This window comes from Numida meleagris, chromosome 5 (genome assembly GCF_002078875.1).
Source record: "Numida meleagris isolate 19003 breed g44 Domestic line chromosome 5, NumMel1.0, whole genome shotgun sequence".
NCBI classification, from domain to species: Eukaryota; Metazoa; Chordata; class Aves; order Galliformes; family Numididae; genus Numida; species Numida meleagris.
Genome location: NC_034413.1, coordinates 30,727,475 through 30,749,666, shown reverse-complemented (window position 1 = coordinate 30,749,666; position 22,192 = coordinate 30,727,475). Strand labels below are relative to the sequence as shown.

Sequence of the window (22,192 nt, the reverse complement as noted above, 5' to 3'; positions counted from 1 at the left end):
TAAAAAAACATCATACCACAAACAACAGTTCTGAAAAAGAAGAAAATAATGCTAGTTCCTGTGAACTTCTGACATAGAGAATCATCTGCTGAAAATGAGATGTTTCTAATCTAAGTCATAATCATTACATAAAAATAATTAAAATTTCTTCTCTTTCAGAACAACTGAATAAACCAAGATCACCATTTGCACAAAATAACAGATATTTATCAGAACTTGAAACCAAAACATTACAAATAATTAATAAAAATGATCTGGAATAGAAAATACCCAAACATTCTTTAAAGACACGGTAAGAAATCCATCTGACAAAACTTCCTTTTTGGAGTACAAATAATTCTAGTGAGAAGAACACCTATAACATTATATATTTATTCTGGCTTGTAACACTAGTTAGGACAAATCTCATGCTTTCAGAAACACTTAAAAGAAGTTGAGGATAACAAAGTAACATTATATAAAACCAAACGAAAAAATATGGTTATTAAAACCCTCTTCTTGCCCCTCACTGCAAGAAAGACATTGAGGCCCTGGAGCGTGTTCAGAGGAGGGCAATGAAGCTGTGAGGGGTCTGGAGCACAGGAGTGGCTGAGAGAGCTGGGATTGTTCAGTCTGGAGAAGAGGAGGCTCAGGGGGAACCTTATCGCCCTCTATAACTGCCTGAAGGGAGGTTGTGGTGAGCTGGGGGTCAGCCTCTTCTCTCATGTAACTAGCGACAGGACAAGGGGGAATGGCCTCTAGTTGCGTCAGGGGAGATTTAAGCTGGACATTAGGAAATACTACTTTTCTGAAAGAGTGGTCAGGCACTGGAATGGGCTGCCCAGGGAGGTGGTTGAGTCACTGTCCCTGGAGGTGTTGAAGAAACATTTAGATATAGTGTTGAGAGACATGGTTTAGTGGGGTTATTGGTGGTAGGTGGATGGTTGGACTGGATGATCTTGTAGGTATTTTCCAACCTAGCTAATTCTATGATTCTGTGATTCTATGATTCTTCCTATCTTTGCCTAGGAGGAACCTTTTGAACCACACTATCAGAGGTATGATGCTTTTCTGTGTCCATAGGAAGTGGAAGCATCTTTTTCTTGAGTGGAACAACACACAAAAAACTCTGAGATGAAAGATGTTGGCAATTGTTGTGCTGCTATTGTCTTCACTCTAACAAAATACAAGGAATTAGCCAAAAGAATCACAGTATCACAATGAAACTAGCACAAAGAAGCCATTCAAATTCAATGATACTATGCGCCTTGAAGACCATAAATTATTTCTCTAGGCTGGTTAAAATCTTACACTTTCTCAAACACTGAATTATTTGTCAAGGGCTTTCCAAAGATGGGTAACAACCTAATAAAAAAAAGAAAAAAGCTATCAGAGGTGCTTACAAATGTTCAGATACACCCTGAGCATACTGTGTAACTTATCTCCTGGATGACTTCACATAAAACACTTCATACTAGCTTCAGTGACTGTAAACTCATAAAGAAGCTAGAAGCTGTAAACCATCATCATCAATAGGGCAGCTGTTACATATAGCCAATGCACTCGTAACTACTGCTTAATTTTAGTCTCACTCATTTCCTCCCAGGTATGATATGAAATTATTCAACACAATATCAGAAGAACTGTATCAAAAAATTCAAAAAGTATCATCAGTAATTTTTAAATTAAGCTACAGAAATAATTCATCTATTTCTGTCAAGGGGACAGTAAAAGCTCACATGCTTGACAGAGTAGTAGCAACGAAAGTAAAAATAATGAAATCTCTTCTTATAAATAAATATTTACTTGTTTTAAAATACTTTTCATTAAATTCTTAGGAATTATTCCTGTTAACTTATTAGTGTAAAATAATATACTAAAGAAAAGTCAAATTTTTAGAGTGCATGAAGAAATGAGTATGTGATGTTGTAAGAGGTTATTCTTTTTCCAACGAGGAACACAGATGGACAAGTCCAGGCAAGTCCTGGTCAAAGTTGGAAAAAGAATAACCTCTTACAGATGTATTATTTTATTGTACTTGCCAAAGACAATATAAAGCATCTTCATTAAAGTCCTGGATTTGGCAGACACAGCAGCTGTATTATACTTTTTGAAATAGAGCCTAGTATTGTACAACAAAGAGCCAATCACCATGCTTACTGAAGTAGCTTTTACGTAAAGGAAAGAAAAATAATTGGTAGCAGAACACTTCCCTAAAAACAAAAAAGGATCTTTGTGGTACAGACATCCTGTGGTTAATTAGAAACTCCATGTATGATTTCTTCCTTTCTTTTCCTCTCAGCTCCAACCTGCTGTTATGAAGGTTGAAGGCATTTTAACAGATCTGAGACAAAGATGGACTCCTACACAAGAAAAGAAAGAATAAGAGAATAATTCTCACACTGCAAGAAAAATAATACAGAATACGTAGCGGAGAATAAAATCAGATTAATCAGCATCACTTCTTAATTATACCAATAGCAGTCCCATTAAGTAAGCCTTGAATGGGACTGCTAAAGCACCAGAACATTGCTAATACCATAGCTATTGTTGCAATAAACTCTCTTACTGCACAATGTTGAGGTGTTTTTCTGTCTGAGAACATAATCTTATCACCATAAAAACATACTTAATGCTAGGGAACTTATAACCTGTTCTATCGCAATCACTTATAATTTCAATTTTCCCCAAAGCTATAGAAAAATGCATTTTTGGAAATCTCTTGCATTTCAATTCTCTTGTCCTCCTATATATCCTTAGCTTCTAATACTGGGCAGCTTTGGAAAGAAATCACCTGACTGGTAGGATAACAGCAATGAAAGGAAGAATATCACCCTATCGTAATCACCCTAGGTGATTACGAGCAAGAGCCACACACCTGGTCTGAGAGCAGAGGACCACACTGAGATAACCAGAGGTACGAACAGAACCAGACTATGCAGCCCTCGTTTCCCCTACTTCAGAAAGAAGTCTCCCAAAAAACACACAAATACACTTCTGCCTAACAGCTGCAAAATCATATTTCCCAGAAACAGCCCTTCTCTGCACATTTACAATTCAAAGCACTGTAATACAATGATTGTATAATGTAAGACCCAATATAAGCAATCCGATCCTATTTGTTTTAAAGTAACAGCTTATGTCCCCTGAAACAGAGACGCTGTTACATATGCTTTTCAATATTCAGCTGATACACAGCCAGCTTCTAAGGTGGGGGAAAATAAGCAGAATACCTGTAAAGTCTAAGCAGTACACAGAAAAACGAAAGCTATCATCTAAATTAAACCTCCACATGTTTCTTCTGTTCCAGCGTACTATGTGACACAATCCAATTCCAGCAGTTACCTTCGTTGATTTTAAAAACATATTGTACAATATCTTCTCATTTAACATTTTATATTTATATTATACAGTATCTTCTCATTTAACATAGCTTCGAGCAACCTGGTCTAGAGTGAGGTGTCCCTGTCTATAGCAGGGGGTTGGAACTAGATGATCTCAAAGGTCCCTTCCAACCCAAACCATTCCATGAGCCTATAACATTTACATTAAAAGGAGTTTAAGGAAGGGCTCTAGTATTTGGGAAACTATGTAACTGCCGCACTGCTACATCACACCTAAGGGTGAGAAACAACTTCAAAGTTGCCAGAAAGAGATGTAACGGTCAACAAAAACCACTTTGGAAGATTTTTAAGAGCATTATTTGCTATCATTAATGCCTGTGTAAAAGTTTGAAAGTATTTTTCTATGCCCTGATGCAATCCCAATCCACTAGAGAAGCGCTCTCCCCTCAGTGGCGGGAGGCAGTGAGGAGCAGTACCTATTCCTACTTCACACACCACCTCATCCTCCCCACGCTTACAAAAGCGCCTCTGTGCACCCAGCGACACCAAGTAACATCAGCCAGGCTTTGCAAGCGACTGCCTGCAACACCAGCGGTGTTTTCTCTCAGATACTTTCCAAAAGAGTGGAAGAAAAGACGAAGGCAAGCAGGCAGCTTTCCTACAGCCAAGAGGGGAGGGCTCGCGCGGGGAGCGGCGTGGCCGGGCGGGAAGGGCCGCGAGCTCTGCAGGACGGAGCGTGCCGTGCCGTGCCGTGCCGCGCCTCGGGCTGGGGCTGCTGGCCCAGGAAGCAGCTTTGTTTCCAAGCGGTTTTGTCCCGACCAGACGCAGCTGACAAAAGCACAGAAAATAAGTTTTAGCATCCTATGTCCTATTATTTTTAAGCACATTAATAGTATAGGATGAAAAAGACTAACATCACCCATAGAAAAATGATCCCTGGGAAAAGGAGGAAAGATTCATAGTGCTCACGGTTAGATATAAATAATACAACTCTCAGACATTAACATGTTGTTAAGCATAGATTATTCATGTGTGTTTGCATTTGCAAAGCATCCCAACAAGCTAAGAGCTGGAAGAAGAAAACAGAGTATATTGGGGACACGACGACCCCAAAAAGGAGTAATGCTTCTTTTATTTTCATTAAGAGTAATGACCAGGCAGCAGCAGGGTCTGACAGGCTCAGGATCTGTTTGATCCCAACATGAATTTTGTGAAATTAAGCTACCTAGTCATTTTAGGATCTCCATGAAGATGGAGGAAAAGGTATTGAAAATGAGAGGAAAAAAATGTTTTGGAGTTAAGAAGTAGCAGTACTATCGCTTTAGTTTCCATGTTTTTTTCAAGACAGGGAAAAAAAGGGGAAGTGGTATTTCCATGTGGGACTGTGTCACTTCAGGAGCCCGGCAGAGAGGGGGACACAAACAGCCTGTCTGCAATGCCACATGCCACAAACTGCATTGGAAAGCCACACACAGAAAGGCACAATACTGCAAAATTTGTCATTGCTTGCAGTTTTGATGTGATTGACAAATTTACACTGGTAACTTTAATAGGTCTTACACTCAGCTTCTAGTAGTTGTGCAGCTGGAAACAAGGGCCATTCTACCTTGTTGTCTAGAGCATCTCATTACATTGAGATGGTAATGTATTTTGTGAACAAATATTGAATGATATAATCACAATCAAAATGTGGATTTTTAATGACTCCTAATTTTTGAGTACAAATCTCTAAAGAACAGAGGAATAAAAAGGCTGAAAAACATTATTGAAATTTACATTAATTCTTCCATCTGGAAACAAGAAAATCCCTAAACCCCAAAATTAATCGAGTCAAAGAATGGGAGACTTAAATTACCCCGCCAACCTAGACATGCAGTTAAACTCTAGCTGCGCTGAATCTATTGGCCAAGCATGTGCCAAGTTCAGCTGTCCAGAGCTTCCCTTGAGAGGTGCTGGAAGCTCTCTCACCCTGTCTGAAATTCGGGACACTAATGTACACACTGAATGAAGCATTTTTACATGATGGATCTTTAGTTGTGAGTCGACATCTGGAGACACAAGTGCAGATATTTACAGTACTGACGTATGGATAGCTAGCTAGCTAGCCAGTGGCTGCATCATCCCTGTGCTTGAATTCCTCTCCCAGCAGCCATTCATCTTGTTCCTGCTCCACACAACAAGCAGAAAGGGTAATTGCAGCACAACTCCTGGAATCATAATGCAGACTGTCATGTTATTTATAGACTCTTTATGACACCATCATATCCAATTTCCTTTCAACATTTTGTGGCCATCAAGCACATAATGAAACTAAATGAGAATGGACCAGATCCCTAAAAGGATTTAGGAAGGATCTAGGGGCTGCAGAAATTCTTTTGATCCAAAGGGGAAATCACTGACTGCTTCCCCCACAATGAATCCAATGATGACTTCGGGATGGCTACTTCAGATGTTGCTCTCTTAAAGGGCTTTGTGCGTGCACTAAAAGCCCACTGGACAGATCTGGTCTCAACCATCATCAGAAGTTTCAGCATCTGGAGACCCGAGGAGTCCACCACTGATTCTGTGGACAATCTGTAGAGGTCAGAGGGTTTATGCAGCAGCAGCACAACCTGTGGCAAGGAGCTGACCCCAGTTCTTTCTCTGACTAGCAGAGAGGAATCCTGCACATTCTCACGTTCTTACTCTAGCACAGTTACTGTGTGATTGAATATTTACAGAGCTATATAGAAAATATTTAAATCACTAATTCTTCTTCACTTGCTTTGTTTTACTCTTAAAAAACACAGAGAGGGGCATTTTGCTTTAGGCTGTGAATCTTCCAGAGCAAAGACCTGTTAGTGAGGAGTGAGCTATGGCAATTAACAGAAAGGGCTAAAACCACCCCAAGCCTCACTCAGCACTTCCATTCTGGCAAGTCCCAAGGAGCTCAGTGCTGAGCCCTCTTGCTCTAGGCAGTTTTCTTTGCAGCCCAAGTCTCTACACTTTTTCTGCAGAAAATGCTACCTTCATTACACATTACTTTATTTCCTTTCTAACTAGAGGTACAAAACCAATGAAAATTCTTTGAGAGCAGAAAATAATGCAAGCACAGAAAAAGGTTACTTTGGAAGACTTAAAAAAATCATTTTATGTATATTCAGTTCTTGGCCTTTGAACACTTATTTGTAGTGCTCTTTAGAACAAACTCAAGCACATAAACAGAAAAACATCCTTTGATATAATAAGAAGATAGGAAGAATCAATCCAAAGATAAGTGAATATTATTTCATTTGCAATTTCTTGCTTTTATTGTTACTACTACAGAACCACTGAGGTAATTATTTTTTTTAATATCCAAGTATCTTGAGATTTTATATCAAAATAAACTTAGATATTATTAAAATATTCTAAAGTAACTGCTGAGAATTAATTTGGAATGCTGCTACACATGTCAAGTCCTGTTCTCTCTATAGAGAAACCATCTCTGCTGTTCATAAAGTTTAGATGTTTGCATGGTTTACAGCAAGATGGAATAGGATATAATTTCAAGGTATGCTCTATAGAACAAAAATTATCCTTGTAATGCCAAATAAGCAACCAAGCCATACACTGATGATGTGCTTAAACACCAAAACTATTTGCCAGTGTGCTATCCTCAGCAGCACTGAGCAACGTCAGCTTCCTGAATTCTTGAGATACTTTCTCCAGTATGCGAAAATGAGTATCAAAAGAGTCTTCGCTCACTTCTGATTACATGAGATCAATTACAAGATACACCTAAACAGACTGCATTACAATTTACAACTTAAACAAATTTTGTGGTGAATGGAATTTAAATTTTCAAGACAAGAAAAACTCAAAAACAAGCAGCTCTGCAAAATCCCCAAACACACAGTCTATTTTGCTGCTCTGCCAAGTTGCCTTAACATCCAGCAGCTTCAGCCCTAAGAAATCACCTCAATGCACAACACAGAAATGAGAAAAGTAGGAGGGTTTTAGCCTAGATCTGGCTTCAGTGTTTGTATGCCGTCTTCTGATTAACAAGGTGAGGAGGCAGAACCAGCACCCTACATGCTGAAGCAGGTACATAAGCATAATCTGTACACAATTTAGAAAGCCCTTCATATCTGTGGATTATCTTATTAGTCATTTATTACCCTCTGCTACAGCATTGTAATTCTGAATATCTCTGAGAAATCTAAACTACATTTTTTAACTATGGAAATAAAACAGTGACTGACATAATGCAACAGAGAAAGAGACAGGGTTAGATACTTAGTTGGAAAAAATCAACAACTTTATCAAAACTACATATACTTACATCTCTTGAGACTCTACTATAGAACTATTTCCTCACCTTTTTCCAATATTTCATACCCTTTCACACATGTAAGTTTTTTTAAATTACCTGTTCTAAAAGTTCCTGTTTTGAAAACATACAGGCACCATCTCCACTTGGTGCCTACCTCCCCACAAAGCTGGCAGTTCATCCCTTTTCCTTTGCAGCCATAATCCAAAGCTCATTAACATTCAGTATTTTCAAAACCAAATCTTGCTGCTTTATCAAGGCTAACCAAGAGCGGACATATCAGCCTGACTGAACAGAGTAAACTGGCAATAAAGAGTGCATGATATTGGTCATGTAAGAAACAGCGAGGTGGCAGGACTCTAGAATACAGAGGGAAGATGGATGTTAACAGCTCTGGCATGAACTCCAATGGAACATTTACCCTATTGCTTTTTCTTCTCTGCTTTGAACTTAGTTTAAAGGAATTTAAATGGTCACTATGACTATGAAGTAAGTGTGCTAACCACCAGGCTAAAAACCCTACTGCTGTATCCCAGTCCCAATGCACATAATTCTCACTGCCTCAGGAGTCTATTGTACTTCAATTAATTTCTTTCCTTCACTATTACTTATATCCCACCCCCTCAAATCACTTTCTGTAATGTCTCCTGTCAGCTTAATGCTGATACTTTTAAAATACCTGCAGATCTCATGTTGATGCAACTCTAACAGCCCTCCTACTTAAAACATCTCCCTCTAGATTTAAGTTATCATTTCTCCAATACACAGGATATGGATGTTTGACAAGTTTCATCATTTCTGGCTACATGCTGATGTGCTGATGCTCAGGATCAGTTTCCTCTGAAGCCTGACAGGATCTTTTTCTTGATTAATTCGTAACATCTGTGAATTAAAATTGCCAGTAGTATACCTTTTAAATGCCCACTCACAATTCCTTGTTGCTACTAGTCCAGTTGAAATCAGTATGATAACAACCACTTTAAACTGCATTTAAGTAAACACTCTATTTCATTCACCTGCAGTAAACAGATGGAAAAAAACTGTCCTCTGGATACGTCACATTTCTTTCCATCAAAACACTCCACATCTGAATTCTGATCACCAGCTATGTGATACATAGATATGTAGAGAAAGACAATGCATACTGCAGGCTCATTTGGCCTCACTTAATAGTCATGTCATTACTGCAGCCTCTGCACTAGACATGAATTTTGCCTAATGCACAAAGAAAATTATGTCTTAATGTTAACATGGATCTACAAGCCAAAGATGTCACAGAACCACATTGTTCTGTGACATTGCTCCAGAGGTCCTTCAGGGACAATGCGCCAAAGGGAGGTACAGAGCAGAGAAGGAAAGTTCCTTTCTAGATCACCCCTGAGATTGTTGCAGCCAGTGAAATATGATTAGTACACTCCAAGAACCATGTATTTCAGTTATATAGTAGTTTCTTTACCATATAACCTGGTCTGGAAAATGTTTCAGTTCTGAGAAGGGAGAAACTAACTACAAGATTGATTTCCACTTGATAGCAGTTGTCTTTAGAAAACTAACACCAAAAGTCTCATACTAATTGGTTTTTGTATTGATAAATGGCAATATTTCAATTTCAATTAATATTTGTGAGGTACACTGATCTCACTTGACCCATGCAGCCCCTCTCTTTAAAACTGAAATAACATTCTCATGGTTATTAATAGCACACATTTTGGGGACAAAAACACAAATGGATCCAAGAAAGGCAATAAGGTTAAAAAATTGTTATCACGATGATATTAAGTAAGCCACATGCACAGTTAGTTCACAGTGCTTTCACTTCTGTCCTTAAGAGAAAAATTTACTCCTGTATAAAGTTATGAACATGTGTTTTTAATAAAGTACTATTGGAATGGAGCCTCTACATTTTAAGGCATTATGAAGCATTGTCAAAGAGCAGGTGGTGGGGTTTGACTGAGCTCAGTCTGTGAATCTGAATGGCCCTGTGACTCTGCCACGCAAAGAAAATCATGGTTTAACTTGCTTTTGAAATATTTAAACTTACACCACTCTATATGAGAATAGGACAAGTTTTTTTGCCACTCCACTACCGAGCAGTCCTAAACCTCTGGGGTTTATCTGCCAAAAGAAGTTATGCACTCAAATCTATACAGTATTTGAATAGGAAATGGATGCCTATATCCTGTAAGGTTCTTCTGAAATTCTCACATGTAAAAAGGTATGTCTTTAACAACTCAGTGTGTTTTGTTCTTTCTCCAGTTTTTAAACTTCTGAGGTCAAGAACTCTTAATTTCAGCACATGGTAGATGGTTATAGGACAGAAAACACAAATACAGTGCCTAACCACAGAGGAAGTCCACCAGCCACCCCAATTCCTTCTTAACAAATTAATTACCTTTTGAAGAAGATAATAGTAGAAAAGAAAACCCATAGTGTAATGCTACTTTCTCTTTCCCTGCAGTCAGAGAAGGTACATTAGACAGTTATAAAATAGTTCTGGGAACTGAGATTTTCTATGGAGTTTAACAGATTTAAGTGAGTTCAAAGAGGATTTTGCTTAACAATAGGAAAAACCAACATTTAATTAACATTTGTCTATTTATCTCCCTTCTAGTTCATTACTAAGACTCTCAATCTGTAAATGTGTAACACTGAGGAATCATCTCAGTGAAAATCTTTGTGGAGCTGCACAGAATTTTCTCATCATGTCTTGTGCAAAGTCTTTGTCTGTATTTCCATATGCGAAACTAAAAATATTACATACGCTATCATTTTACTTCTTCAGTGCCTTCATAGCTTCCAGTGACAAAAAAGAAAAAGGGGGAGTAGAGGGGAGTTATTAATTCTATCCCCTTGCCAGGTGCCTGTATTTAATTCTTTCTGACTCATCTGTATCTAATGTATTTCTTAAATAACACCAATACTAGAGATTGTACCGCTTTTCCTGGCAATCTATTTTCATGATACAAATAGTTTCCAATTAATAATTAGGATTTTTTTTTCTGAAATTCAAGCTCACTGCTTCTTATCCAGTTAATCATGGATAAAGAAAATAGATTCGATTATATGAAATTATGTCACAGATTTTTATTGCAGCTTTTCTCTGGTGCATTTCCCTCTTTATCATGACTTTTTATCCTGTAATTGTCAATACTAGAATATTTTGTACACTGCAGATTTTAACAAGGTAATATATGGCTTCAGATTTGAAAATTACGTCTAAGCACAGAGGAAAAATACTTTTAATTGCACTACATAAGGATTTATGCATTTCAGTAAAATAACATTTAGGCTAAAGCAAAAAATGTTATTAGTAAATTTAACTCTATGTAAGAACTTAAAACCTATCCAAAGAAGCTTGTAAGACATTCTTTCAAAATAACTGTGCTGTAATGTAACAATGAAGATAGTGATGATGTCCTTTCAATCAAATACCTGTAATCATAAATTACCTATAAAGGTTCATTTTCTGCTAATGCTCATAGCTCAGTCTTTTTAGAAAGGAAGACTTTTTCTTTGTTGTTGTTGTTGTTTTCACTTCTAATCATCTATTTCCTTACTTGGATTCATGACATAACTACGGTGACTGACAAAATGGATGTGGCCGGATGGGAGCCAGACAGGAGGATAACGTATCACCACTAGTGACTTTGCTTCCTATCAGGCTGTGCAGGGCAGCAGCTATCCCAGTTTTGGCACAGCGCTGTGGCTCTTTCCCAGCATGTTCCTTGATACATTACATGTACCTCCCAGCACGTGACAGGCTGACTGCATGTCACACACTGGAAATAAAGATATAACTAAGGACTGCAGTAGTACACTACATTTTATCTGGGCAAGGGCTATTGACAAAATTATGTGTCTCAAGAAATCCTGTTACATCACAGAAACAAGACTTACATTCATTTTATTGCATAATTAATGTTAATTTTAGCATAACAAATACTAAGCATATTAAGCAACGAGTTATAAAAGGTGATGAACACACAAATGAGAGTATTGAGACTTAATTCTGGTGCCTACAGAAGCACTGCGAGCAAAGGCAGGTAACAATGTGTTCTAACGCTCAAACTCTTCAATTTTTATATTAATTAGACTGCATTTATAGATATCCAGCATTTCTAAAAAATACAAAGATTTTGCATAAAGCTGTTCAAAGTCATAATTCTGTCCCAGACTGACTTAAGCACATCAGCCAAAATTACTCATGCATTTATAACACAGCTGAGGAAAATGATGGTTGCCTCCACCTCCACATCCCAAAGATTAACAACAGAAAGCTGACTTTATTTGAAATGATTTTCCATTCTTACCTTTTTCAAAAAAAGACTTGAAAGAAGCTTGTCCTTTCTGCCACAGCCATCATTTTTTCCACCCGCCTCAATAGGACAGAGTCAACATACCTCTGTTAAAACAGAAAAAAGAGCAAATATACAGAGTGAAGAAAAAGCCCTGAAGACTGTCTGAGGGCTACAGTTTAAAAGGCAGGAAGAATAGAGATGTCATTAAAAAACCTTAGCAGGGCTGGCCTGAATACTTCTCATCCGGAAAAAGGGACTAGTATGAGAAGCCTGCCAAAAAAGATTCATTGTGGGGCAGGATGCAAAGATGGTGCAGAAGGAATCTAAAGCTTGAAGGACACAGGCAGAGCATTCTCCATTCATTGGACCAATTCCCACCACAGCTTGTAACTGAACTTAACTTCTAGCCTCTGTGCCAGCGATTATCTGTGAAACCTTAGAGTGTCCTGTCCTTCTGGAGCTGCTGCAATTGTAGCCAGATCCCCGCTGCAGCACCTCAGTGCTTTAAGACAACACAAATAACTGTTTCAAATTATTCATTTAGGCTTTACACATCAGTGTTTATTTGCTGACCTCAACTGCCCAGCCAAAATGTGCCATGTCCACTGCACAGAAAGGGGAAAGTATGAAACATTTTTATTGCAATACACTTTATTATTCCTGTATTTGAATTTTACAGGAGGCTTGGCAGAAATATTTGGAGGCAAAGTATTCTGCAGTCAAAACGCATTCCTCTAAGTATCAGTGATCCTTTAAACCATACATGTACAATTTTCCCAAGCCACATAATCACTTAATCCCCACCTCTGTTCTGGTTTAGCACATGCTGTCTTATACAGTCTTGTTGTTGGCAGAGAGTAGTATGAATAAAGAACACCAGCTATATCCATTACTTTTGGCTTGTATAGTAAAGATTTATATACAAGCAGCACAAGTACAAAGTTCTATTATTCCAGTCTTGAAACTGAAATAAATCATAAGCTTCAACACAGGGAAGTGAACATAATTCAGCCTACTAGCTGCGTTATAGGAATAATGTCTCAGAGTTAGATTAGAATCCACAAAAGATTTGTTCTACCCTGATTCACAGGGAATGCTAAACAACATATTTATTCTAAGTGATTCAAATCAAGACAGTAAGTCTCTGTTCCATTTTGGTTTTAGTATCATCAAAAATAAGTGTTTTGAAATCAATTCCTAGAGAATATTAGTTTATCAAAACTAGCAAAATGTGTAAGGTAAGTCCCTGGCTATGCAGTTAGGAACAATTTTTTAAAGACATGAAAAGCCAAAATCCACATCACTCCAGTAAATACGTGTCCAACAATTTCACCTACATAGGTGGCCACTGATTTGGAGAATAAATGTTGACTGTGCTTGCAGAATTGCTATATCCCAGTGGACTGCCAAAGCAGTGATCAGTTATATGATGACTGGTACTCAACTACCTTGCAGTATTTAAAACAGAAAGAAAGGAAAAGAGAAATAACTGCACCTCAAGTATTCCAAGTCAGAGAAAAAAATCCAAAGAATGTGAAAGTTCTCACCAAGAAAATCAGAAAACCATCAGGAGAAGGTGAAAATTCGCTCTGTGAAAAAGGAGGAAAAGAGAAGGGTATTTTGTGGGGAAGGAGTAGTTACTGACAATGAACTGGGGCAAACATCAGATGCTGAAAGAGGATCTTGTCTCCTTCTGACTTCTTTAATACTGTGTTACATCACATACAACATTACTGACTGCATGTTTCTTCCCATTTCCAGAACAGCACACTTGTGCGACCTCAGCTTCTGCCATTTGCCTTTATAAACTCTACCACTAGTTTTTAGTGCATTAATGGGTTTCTGTTCCTGGATGCTTAGTAAATGCAGTAAATGGGTCTTTAGAAAAGATCTGAATTACATTTTTGAGCGACAGGCATTCTTACCTAAGACCCATGATTTCATGTCAATTTTGCATCTACCCTCACTTTTCTCTTGTAAGCAATTATTAATATCATGTTTTATTTTCATCACGTCTGTTGAGCTCCGGATGTCTCAAGGCCTTGTTAAATTAGGCAGCAGAATGATATAGTGGAAAGATAGTATTTACTATGCTAATTTAATACAGAAAATAATGGAGTTTTGCTTATATAACACTGTATACTGAGCTCAGCCATGTTTTAAACCCCCCGAAATAAATAAATAAATAAGCAGAGTTCATAAATTAGAAAAGCTAAAAATTCAACAGTGCACAAACACATTCTGAAGAACTCACACATAGGGAGATTTGTTGGCTATTGTGTTGTATTAGGTGTTGGTGGGGACTCAAGATGTAATGGGATGTGTGCCCCCCCATGCTGTAACAGGCAAGGACGAACTGTCCTGGGAGAGAGGGTAAACAACTTGGAGGAACTTATCTAAGGAAAATACACGGGTATGAAGGATGGATAAGCGCAACCGACAGCAAGTTGCTCAGCAAGTATTAGGCAATCCCGCCCACCAATCAGGAACGGTCACACTGACTCAGCATAATGACGCGTATACAGATGTTATCAGTATTAACAAAGATGTACTTAAAGGCTTTTACGAACCCGATAAACGCCATTTGCTGCATCCTCATATTGGTGTCTGTGTTGCGATGGCCCTAGTGAGGGTAGATCACTAGCCCCCGGCGGAAAGCACCTCGGGAACAAGGGGACAACAGCTATTGTAAGAATTAAGAAGACAAGTTTCTCTGATCAAGAGCAGATGACATGGAAAACAATAAATAATTTATATCAGACAGCAAGACAGCAAGGTACTTTTTGTTAGGAACAGAAATATTCCTTTGGTGATCATAACTTATTTACAAGCACAGAAATGTGGGAACAGCAAATGTACACGTGCAAAAATTAGTATTTTAGAGAACAGGTGGAAAAAATATCATTATAAAGCCTGCTTTATTTTTTTTCTTTCAGCTAAACATGCAAGAATTTAGCTACAATACACATACAAGAAAAACTAAGCAAAAACTAACCACAGCTCAATGGTGTGGAAGTTACAAAGAACTAGGAATAACTTAAAAAAAAAAATAATGCAATGTAGTCATGTTTCCTGTCACAAATCAAGCAGAAACAAAAAATCTTACTGATTTTCCCCCAGATTCTAGAGCAACCAAACCCTAAAATAGCCTTGGAAAGAAAAATGAAGGGAAACAAATGATTCTGGGGACTACAACTGAAGTGGAGGGAAAATTACAGGTGACTGAAAGAATCAAAAGAGAAAAACAAGAGAGTGGCAGGGACTAGCTAGAGCGGCCCAGACATGACAGTGCTCTCCCAGCCACATGAGGAGCTGGGTGAGACCGAGCTACAGGATGTAGGATCCAGAGCTGCAGCTGTGGGAACCTGCCCATCTTCCCCTGCTCTTGCTGTGAATCTGAAGCCAGGATGAAGGTGAGGAGCCCGGCTCAGGGCTGGATGGAGCCTCGTGTGTGCTGTGTATTCCTGCACCTGCAGAACAAATAACACAGATGTGGTAAATGAACATCTCCCAATGTGTTCACTGCTAACAGACTATGTAACACAGCATTTCTCTGGGGGTCCTGCTCTACCTCTTGCAAGGACAGGTGATGGGTGCAGCTGGCACTTACACTTAGGAGATCCAGGAGGGAACAGCTGAAGTTTGAAGAGTCTGTTTTTAAACCTCCATTGCTGACCTTGGAAGACCTATAATCTATTAAGGATTAATACAGGATTACAGTTTGTACTACTTGCTAGTACTTGCCTTTGGCAGGACTGCTCTATTGCAGCCTCACCGCCCTTCCTGCAGTCCCTCAGCCTGAAAAAAAAAAAAGAAAGTTCAACTGCTGGAGTTGGGCAGCTTTATAAAAGCCAATAATTGGCGTTAAAAGCAGGAGCAGAACCTCATGAATTGTGTGGCCATGGCAAAGAGAACTGCAAACTCATGTATAGCGAATCCTTTCAAGATAAAACAGGGAAAATCATGTATGCTCTGACTTTGCAAATTCAGCATCAAGTAAAAGCAGATTCAGTAGGACAGACAGGCTGATAGAGAAACCGGTCTGCTCACTGAGTACCTGCATGATGTGTAACAGAACACAAGGACAGACAAATGGCACTAGGCTGTAATACCTGTTCTTGTTTAGCCAGTCAGAAACTTACTGTGATTAAAATGTCAGGAAAACATTTAAGATTTTCACCGTATCAGATCTCTTGGTATATTTTCAACCCTTTATGGCTTAAGAGTGTTGAATGTGACTAGACAGGGACTGTGGGTTTGGGAAATCAAGTGTTTGTCTGAATGGCTGATCTACCTGCCATAAGCTCCTACTTAGGAGTGTTCTTTTCGTTATTAAACCTCTGACAACTTTTGGTCTTGTTTGCTTTTTTTTTTGACATTGTTTTTGTCACTAGTTCAGAAAACTCCCAATGTTGTAATACACACTCTTCACTCCAATGAAGTAAATGGGGCTGAGCTATCACTGAACTGGATGCTACCTGGCAACCACGAAACAGGACTTTAGTCAGATGTGGCCAGTTCTACTTCACAGTCCAAATTTATTGCTCTTTGACTAAATGTGAAGGATCACTGGGAAAAACAAACAAACAAACAAACAAAAAACCAAGATGTCAGTATTCAGAAGTCAACAGAAAATGAGAACTTCCTCCCTCGGTGTATATCAGTCAGCCCTGTACACCTGTGACTGCAGATTGCTTAGCACTCCCATGCTCCTTTGAAATTGTTACGGCTCTTCACTTTTCTTATTAAAATATCAGCATGAGACTTCAAGTACCTTACATATATTTCACTCAGTTAAGAGGCTGGTGATTTAGATGATGTTTAAAAGATCATTAAAGGTTCCTAGCTTTTTTCCTTTACTGCTTTAGTCTTACAGATATAGAGTGGCTGAAGTATGGGTAAGCACTCAGCAGTGTCTTAGGGCTTTCAAGAAAGCAATACTAATTAAAATACAGCTAACAGAACTATCTTAGGTTTGGCTCTTAAGCAGGTCCTTTTCAGACAGTGTCATAAATCTGGCCTGAAAGCACGTTGAACACACAAAGCTCAGACTGCTCATAATTTAATCAGTGAATAGGCTTCTTATGGAGAGAGGGCTAAATGAATCTGAGATTTCTCATTTCCAGTTTTTCTCCCGGCACTACCTTTAAATTCATTTTGTATTTCTAAAGCTATAGCATTCTTTTTGAAGAGTAAGGACAACTTTCTTGTAAAATTTAAGACAATGGGACGAGTATTCAAGTAAACATTAATTAACAATATTTTTCCATTTTAAAAAATTCAGTCTGTAATGAACTTGTTTATCTTGTTAGTAGCAGAAAAGTTTAGACTCAGAATCGTAAGTTCAGTGAAGAAAACTGGAGGAAATTTCTGCACAATATATGGATGCAAGTGAAGCAGTGATACCCTCACATTAGCTCACTGTATGCCACAAAAGGAGGGTAGTTCTTCAGTGGTGATGGTTTGAGCAAGTGTTAAAAGCTCAAGAAGCAATGTCAGAAAGAATTTTCTTCTCAAATGTGTAGTGCCACTTTTCATGTGTACCAGGATGAGTGCAAAAATCATAAAATCACAGAATCACCAAGGTTGGAAAAGACCTATAAGATCATCCAGTCCAAGCGTCCATCTATCACTAATATTTGCCACTAAACCATGTCCCTCTATACAACACCTAAATGTTTCTTGAACACCTCCAGGGATGGTGACTCCACCACCTCCCTAGGCAGCCCATTCCAGCACCTGACCACTCTCTTGGAGAAGTATTTCCTAACGTCCAACCTGAATCTCCCCTGGCACAACTTGAGGCCATTCCCTCTAATCCTATCACTAGTTACATGAGAGAAGAGGCCGACCCCCAGCTCACCACAACCTCCCTTCAGGGACTTGTCAAGAGCGATAAGGTCACCCCTGAGTCTCCTCTTCTCCAGACTGAACAATCCCAGCTCCCTCAGCCGCTCCTCATAAGGCCTGTGCTCCAGACCCCTCACCAGCTTCATCGCCCTTCCCTGAACATGCATCAGGGCCTTCTTGTGAGGAGCCCAAAACTGAACACAGTACTCAAGGTGCGGCCTCATCAGGGCTGAGAACGAAGGGATGATCACTTCCCTGCTCCTGCTGGCAACACTATTTCTGATACAAGCCAAGAGGCCGTTGGCCTTCTTGGCCACTTGGGCACACTGCTGGCTCATGTTCAGCTGAGCATCGACCAATATCCCCAGTCCGTTTCCTCTACATAGTCTTCCAGCCAGTCTGCCCCAAACCTGTAGCATTGCCTGGGGTTGTTGTGGCCAAAGTGCAGGACCTGGCACTTGGTCTTCTTGAAGCATCCCTGCTATTTATTTTCTTTCCTTGTCTAAATGCCATTAGAAATACAGTGTCCCTTCTTGTGGTATGTATAGTTACAAGACATAATTTAAATAATCCATTAGCATATAAAGGTGAAAACTCTTGGAAAAAAATTAAAGCTCTGAACTTGTACTGCATGTGTGTGCATAACACACACAGAGGTCGACTCGGTGTAATTAAGAACAGAATGAAACATCTGATATTTACCATTTAACTTAAATCCCATCAAATACTAACATATTATATGCAGTTTTTGATGAAGTACCTCTTCCACTAAACCAGCAATATAATACCATCTGTTGAGAACTTTATTGCTGTCACGGAATACATGCAGTTAGGACAAAAGCACATAACTTTTCTATCATATCATGTATGGAAACTGTTGGGCCATGAAATCAAACCAAAAATTCAGAACAGAATTATAACACAACTGAAATTTCCTTCATGGAATGGCACTAATATAATCACTGAAGACAAAGAACCAGATGCAGGTGCATAGAAGAAAACCTCAATGCATGCATTACTTTTTAATAGACAATTTTTCAGTGGGATTTATTATCTACACATGAGAAGTAACAGCAATCTTTGCAATTTTAAATGCATCATGCTGTTCATTCAATCATAGCAAACAGTGCAATGGTCCACCTGCTCGTCTATGGAAAATTTCTTAGATCCAAATGTTTTTCCAGTAAACAAAGTTATTACAGAACACTGTATTTTGCAAATTATCACATTTTTTCTATTTCATTTTACTCTTTACATTTTTGTTAACAGTAATGAAAGAAAACCACTTTTGCTCGTTAGCTGAGGATAATACCTTGTTCTGAAGCAGTTTCACTTCAACAAAAAAAATTGAGAACTGAGATAAATTAATCTTTACTATTTCAAACCCTATCTAGCTATTCTTGGAGGAAAATATACTCGCTTTTCCTGGCTCTACAGAAACATAGTTGTATATATATGCCCCGTCCTTGGAGACGTTCAAGGTCAGGCTGGACCAGGCTCTAAGCTCTTGATGGACATGTAGGTGTACCTGTTCATTGCAGGGGAGTTGGATCAGATGACCTTTAAGGGTCCCTTCCAACTCAAATGATTCTATGATTCTTTATATGTGTGTGCACATGTATGTATGCAAGTATTTTCTATCTTCTGGCCTCTGAAAGCAGGCAGCAAGTATAATAAACACTTTATTCTGAATAACTCTTTTTCAAAATGTAAGTACTTTGCTATTTCTGCTTATCATTTTTTCTCTTGTAATTTCAGCAGGTACACCCACTCATTTCCACTAGCTGCCTTTCACTTATGGTACTGAAGTGTAATAATTTCTCCTAATAGTTCTTGACTATATGTTATAATAAGATAATGATAACATAAGGAATATAGCACTCTTTAGCAATGATTTTTGTTAATTACAATTTTAGGCTTTAAAAAAACTGAAGCACACACTTTCTTCTCACTGAAATGAATGATATTTAAACATAAACGTAAGCATTTTCTGAAACAATGACTGATCTAAGACAAGCATGAAAACATCCCTGAAACAGAGCATGCTGCAGTTTATACTGTGTGCTTCATTCATGGCCAGTTCACAAAACACATTTAATAGCTCAGGAGCAAAGCTTAATATCAAACCTGCCAAACTGAGCCATAGTGTTCAAATATTAATACAGCTCTGCTAGTTCGGGAATGTGTCAGTGCTCACCACATACTTCAGCCCAACAAGAACCTCATTATCACTCCTGTTTCTCTGAAGTTTCTCCTGCAGGGAAGCATGCACCTAGCGTTTTGCTCATATATTAAACATGTTTCATATTTATTTCTCAAAAGGACTATTTCTTTTCTGTTAGGAGACACTGCCATGTCTCCAGATGATATAGATTTTGAATACTTCATGTAGATTCTTGCATTTCCTATAAACAGTATCTATTACTGAATTAAACCACAATGTGACATTATACCTTCTGGAAGAATTACGTAGCTAGCTAGAATTCAACCTGTACAAAAAAAGGCCAAGCCTTTGTTTTTCATACTAATTCATACTAGATAGATTTGAGAAAAACAGTTAAATATTTGGCAGAACAATTGCAAGTAGCCATTTCCTAGTTTGTGGTTGTTTTCGTTGTTGTTTGTACAAAAAGAATAAAGACAAGAGAAGAGGACAGAATATTGAAGAACTTGCGATTTTATCTAGGAGGTCTCATTTGTCAATACCATGCCATGTGCTATAAAGGGAGCACAGAGCAGAAAGCTTATCTAGTACTCCCATCAAACATCAAAAACAAACTAACAAATGGAAACAGAAATAGTTCCTGAGCCTTCCACTCAAGTAACAACAGTAATTAGTGGTAAAAACCTACACCATCTGTTCCTGTAACATGCTTCTCTCTTTTATAGACTAGAGTCAAGGGTGAACCTTTTTACAGGAAGTTCTATTCAACATTAATAGAACTTGCCAACCCTCCGAGTATGTTCCCCATGAAATGCGAACTGTTATCGCCATAAAAATATCATTCCTGCATGTTAAAATGCTGGAAAGGTTGAGTGCTTTTGTGAACTGTCCGACTGAAGAGATACTCCTGTAAGATGCAGGAAATACAAAGAACCTCAATACCTTTGCTTCTAAACTAATCCAAGTATGGCTCAAACACAATTTATGTTTTGGGGCCTCATTACCTTCCATAAAAGAATACATCCATTAATGTAATACTGTTCATTAACGGTATATAGGTGTGAAATGGAGGAAAAAATTACCTTCAGATCACATGTAAATTAATATGCTGTCTAGAATACATATGGAAAAGCTGGCAGCTGCCTTCTGGGTTCTGTATGCTCATTTGGTTATTGAATCCAGCTTAGTAAATGGCTTTTTAGCAGCATCTACCCTCTAAGGTAGAACTACCCTCTTAGAGCAGATGCTACCCAGCCTTTTTCTTAAGACATCTTTCTTATGAGTTAGCAAGGAAATTAAGGTCTCGCTATGCCTATGAGTTCTGACTGTCTGTGGCTCATGAGATCGTTTTTAATTAGTCCTTTATTGCTGGTTGTGTGGCAGCTCCCCTAAAGCTTCCCATATTTCTCTGCCAGTGAGGCCTAGCAGCAGTATCCCCTCTTGATGTCAAAGTGCTGGGCTTCAGTGACCTCTCCACATTACCCCTGGTTTTGGCTGCTTCAGCAGGTGATCCCATTGGCAGCATGCTGCCTGCTCCAGGAGGATAACCCATCTCTGTTCTCTTCTTACCTACGAAGACCTCAGTCCAACAGTCAGCATATGCAGTGGGAAAACACTGGCCCTCAAAGGGCCACCCTGCTATGCATGGATGTTCTACTTAAAAGCAGTTTAAGCTTAAACTCCAAGTCTCTGCCCAGGATTCAAGGCTACTATCCCCACAATACATCTTCATGTTTTTTAGAACTCCAGGGCTGGTTCTGATTCAATCAGCATTTTTGGAGTTTTTTAGTCAAATTAACATGTCCCCCAAACTTCTCATTAGCCTACAAATCAAGCTTCTGTTTCCACTGAATTTCTTTCGTACTGTGCTTTGGCTCCACTTCAAGTCCACACTCCCCGGTTGTCATTAGTTTTTGGTGGGAACACCTTGAGCTCACCCTGCCATCACCACTGCTCCTTACACCTTATTTTTCTCTTGCCTGAGACAGCTGCTGTACCAGTCTTCTAGCTTGTGGTATAATTTTCTATCTTGGGACTATTATTCATTCTATTTCTCGTAGTAGGAGACTCATAAAACATCTTCTCTGCCCTTCCGTCCTTTTCAGCAGCTTTGCTATATGCTTTTAACACTCACAATATCCTCCAGATTAAGCATGTGGTACAAGAAGTTCTGAAAGGATGGTACTGGCCTCAGACTCCAGACTACATACATCCTCCAGTCTTATTTTTTTTCTTTTTTCTTTTTTCTTTTTTCTTTTTTCTTTTT

The 22,192-nt window shown here is 38.7% G+C and overlaps 1 long non-coding RNA gene across 6 annotated transcripts in view; it reads right to left on the bottom strand.

Annotated features, from left to right (window-relative positions):
- Nucleotides 1-22,192, bottom strand: part of LOC110399833 — a 296,244-nt gene that overhangs the window by 153,619 nt on the left and 120,433 nt on the right. For 4 of the 6 annotated variants that reach the window (XR_002439427.1, XR_002439428.1, XR_002439429.1 and 1 more), the window contains one exon: nt 11,925-12,016. This is a non-coding gene — a long non-coding RNA (uncharacterized LOC110399833). Of the gene's footprint in view, nt 1-11,924; nt 12,017-13,459; nt 13,502-14,482; nt 15,383-15,522; nt 15,655-22,192 lie in introns of those variants that run through there. The other 2 variants (XR_002439431.1, XR_002439430.1) reach the window with 2 other exon arrangements.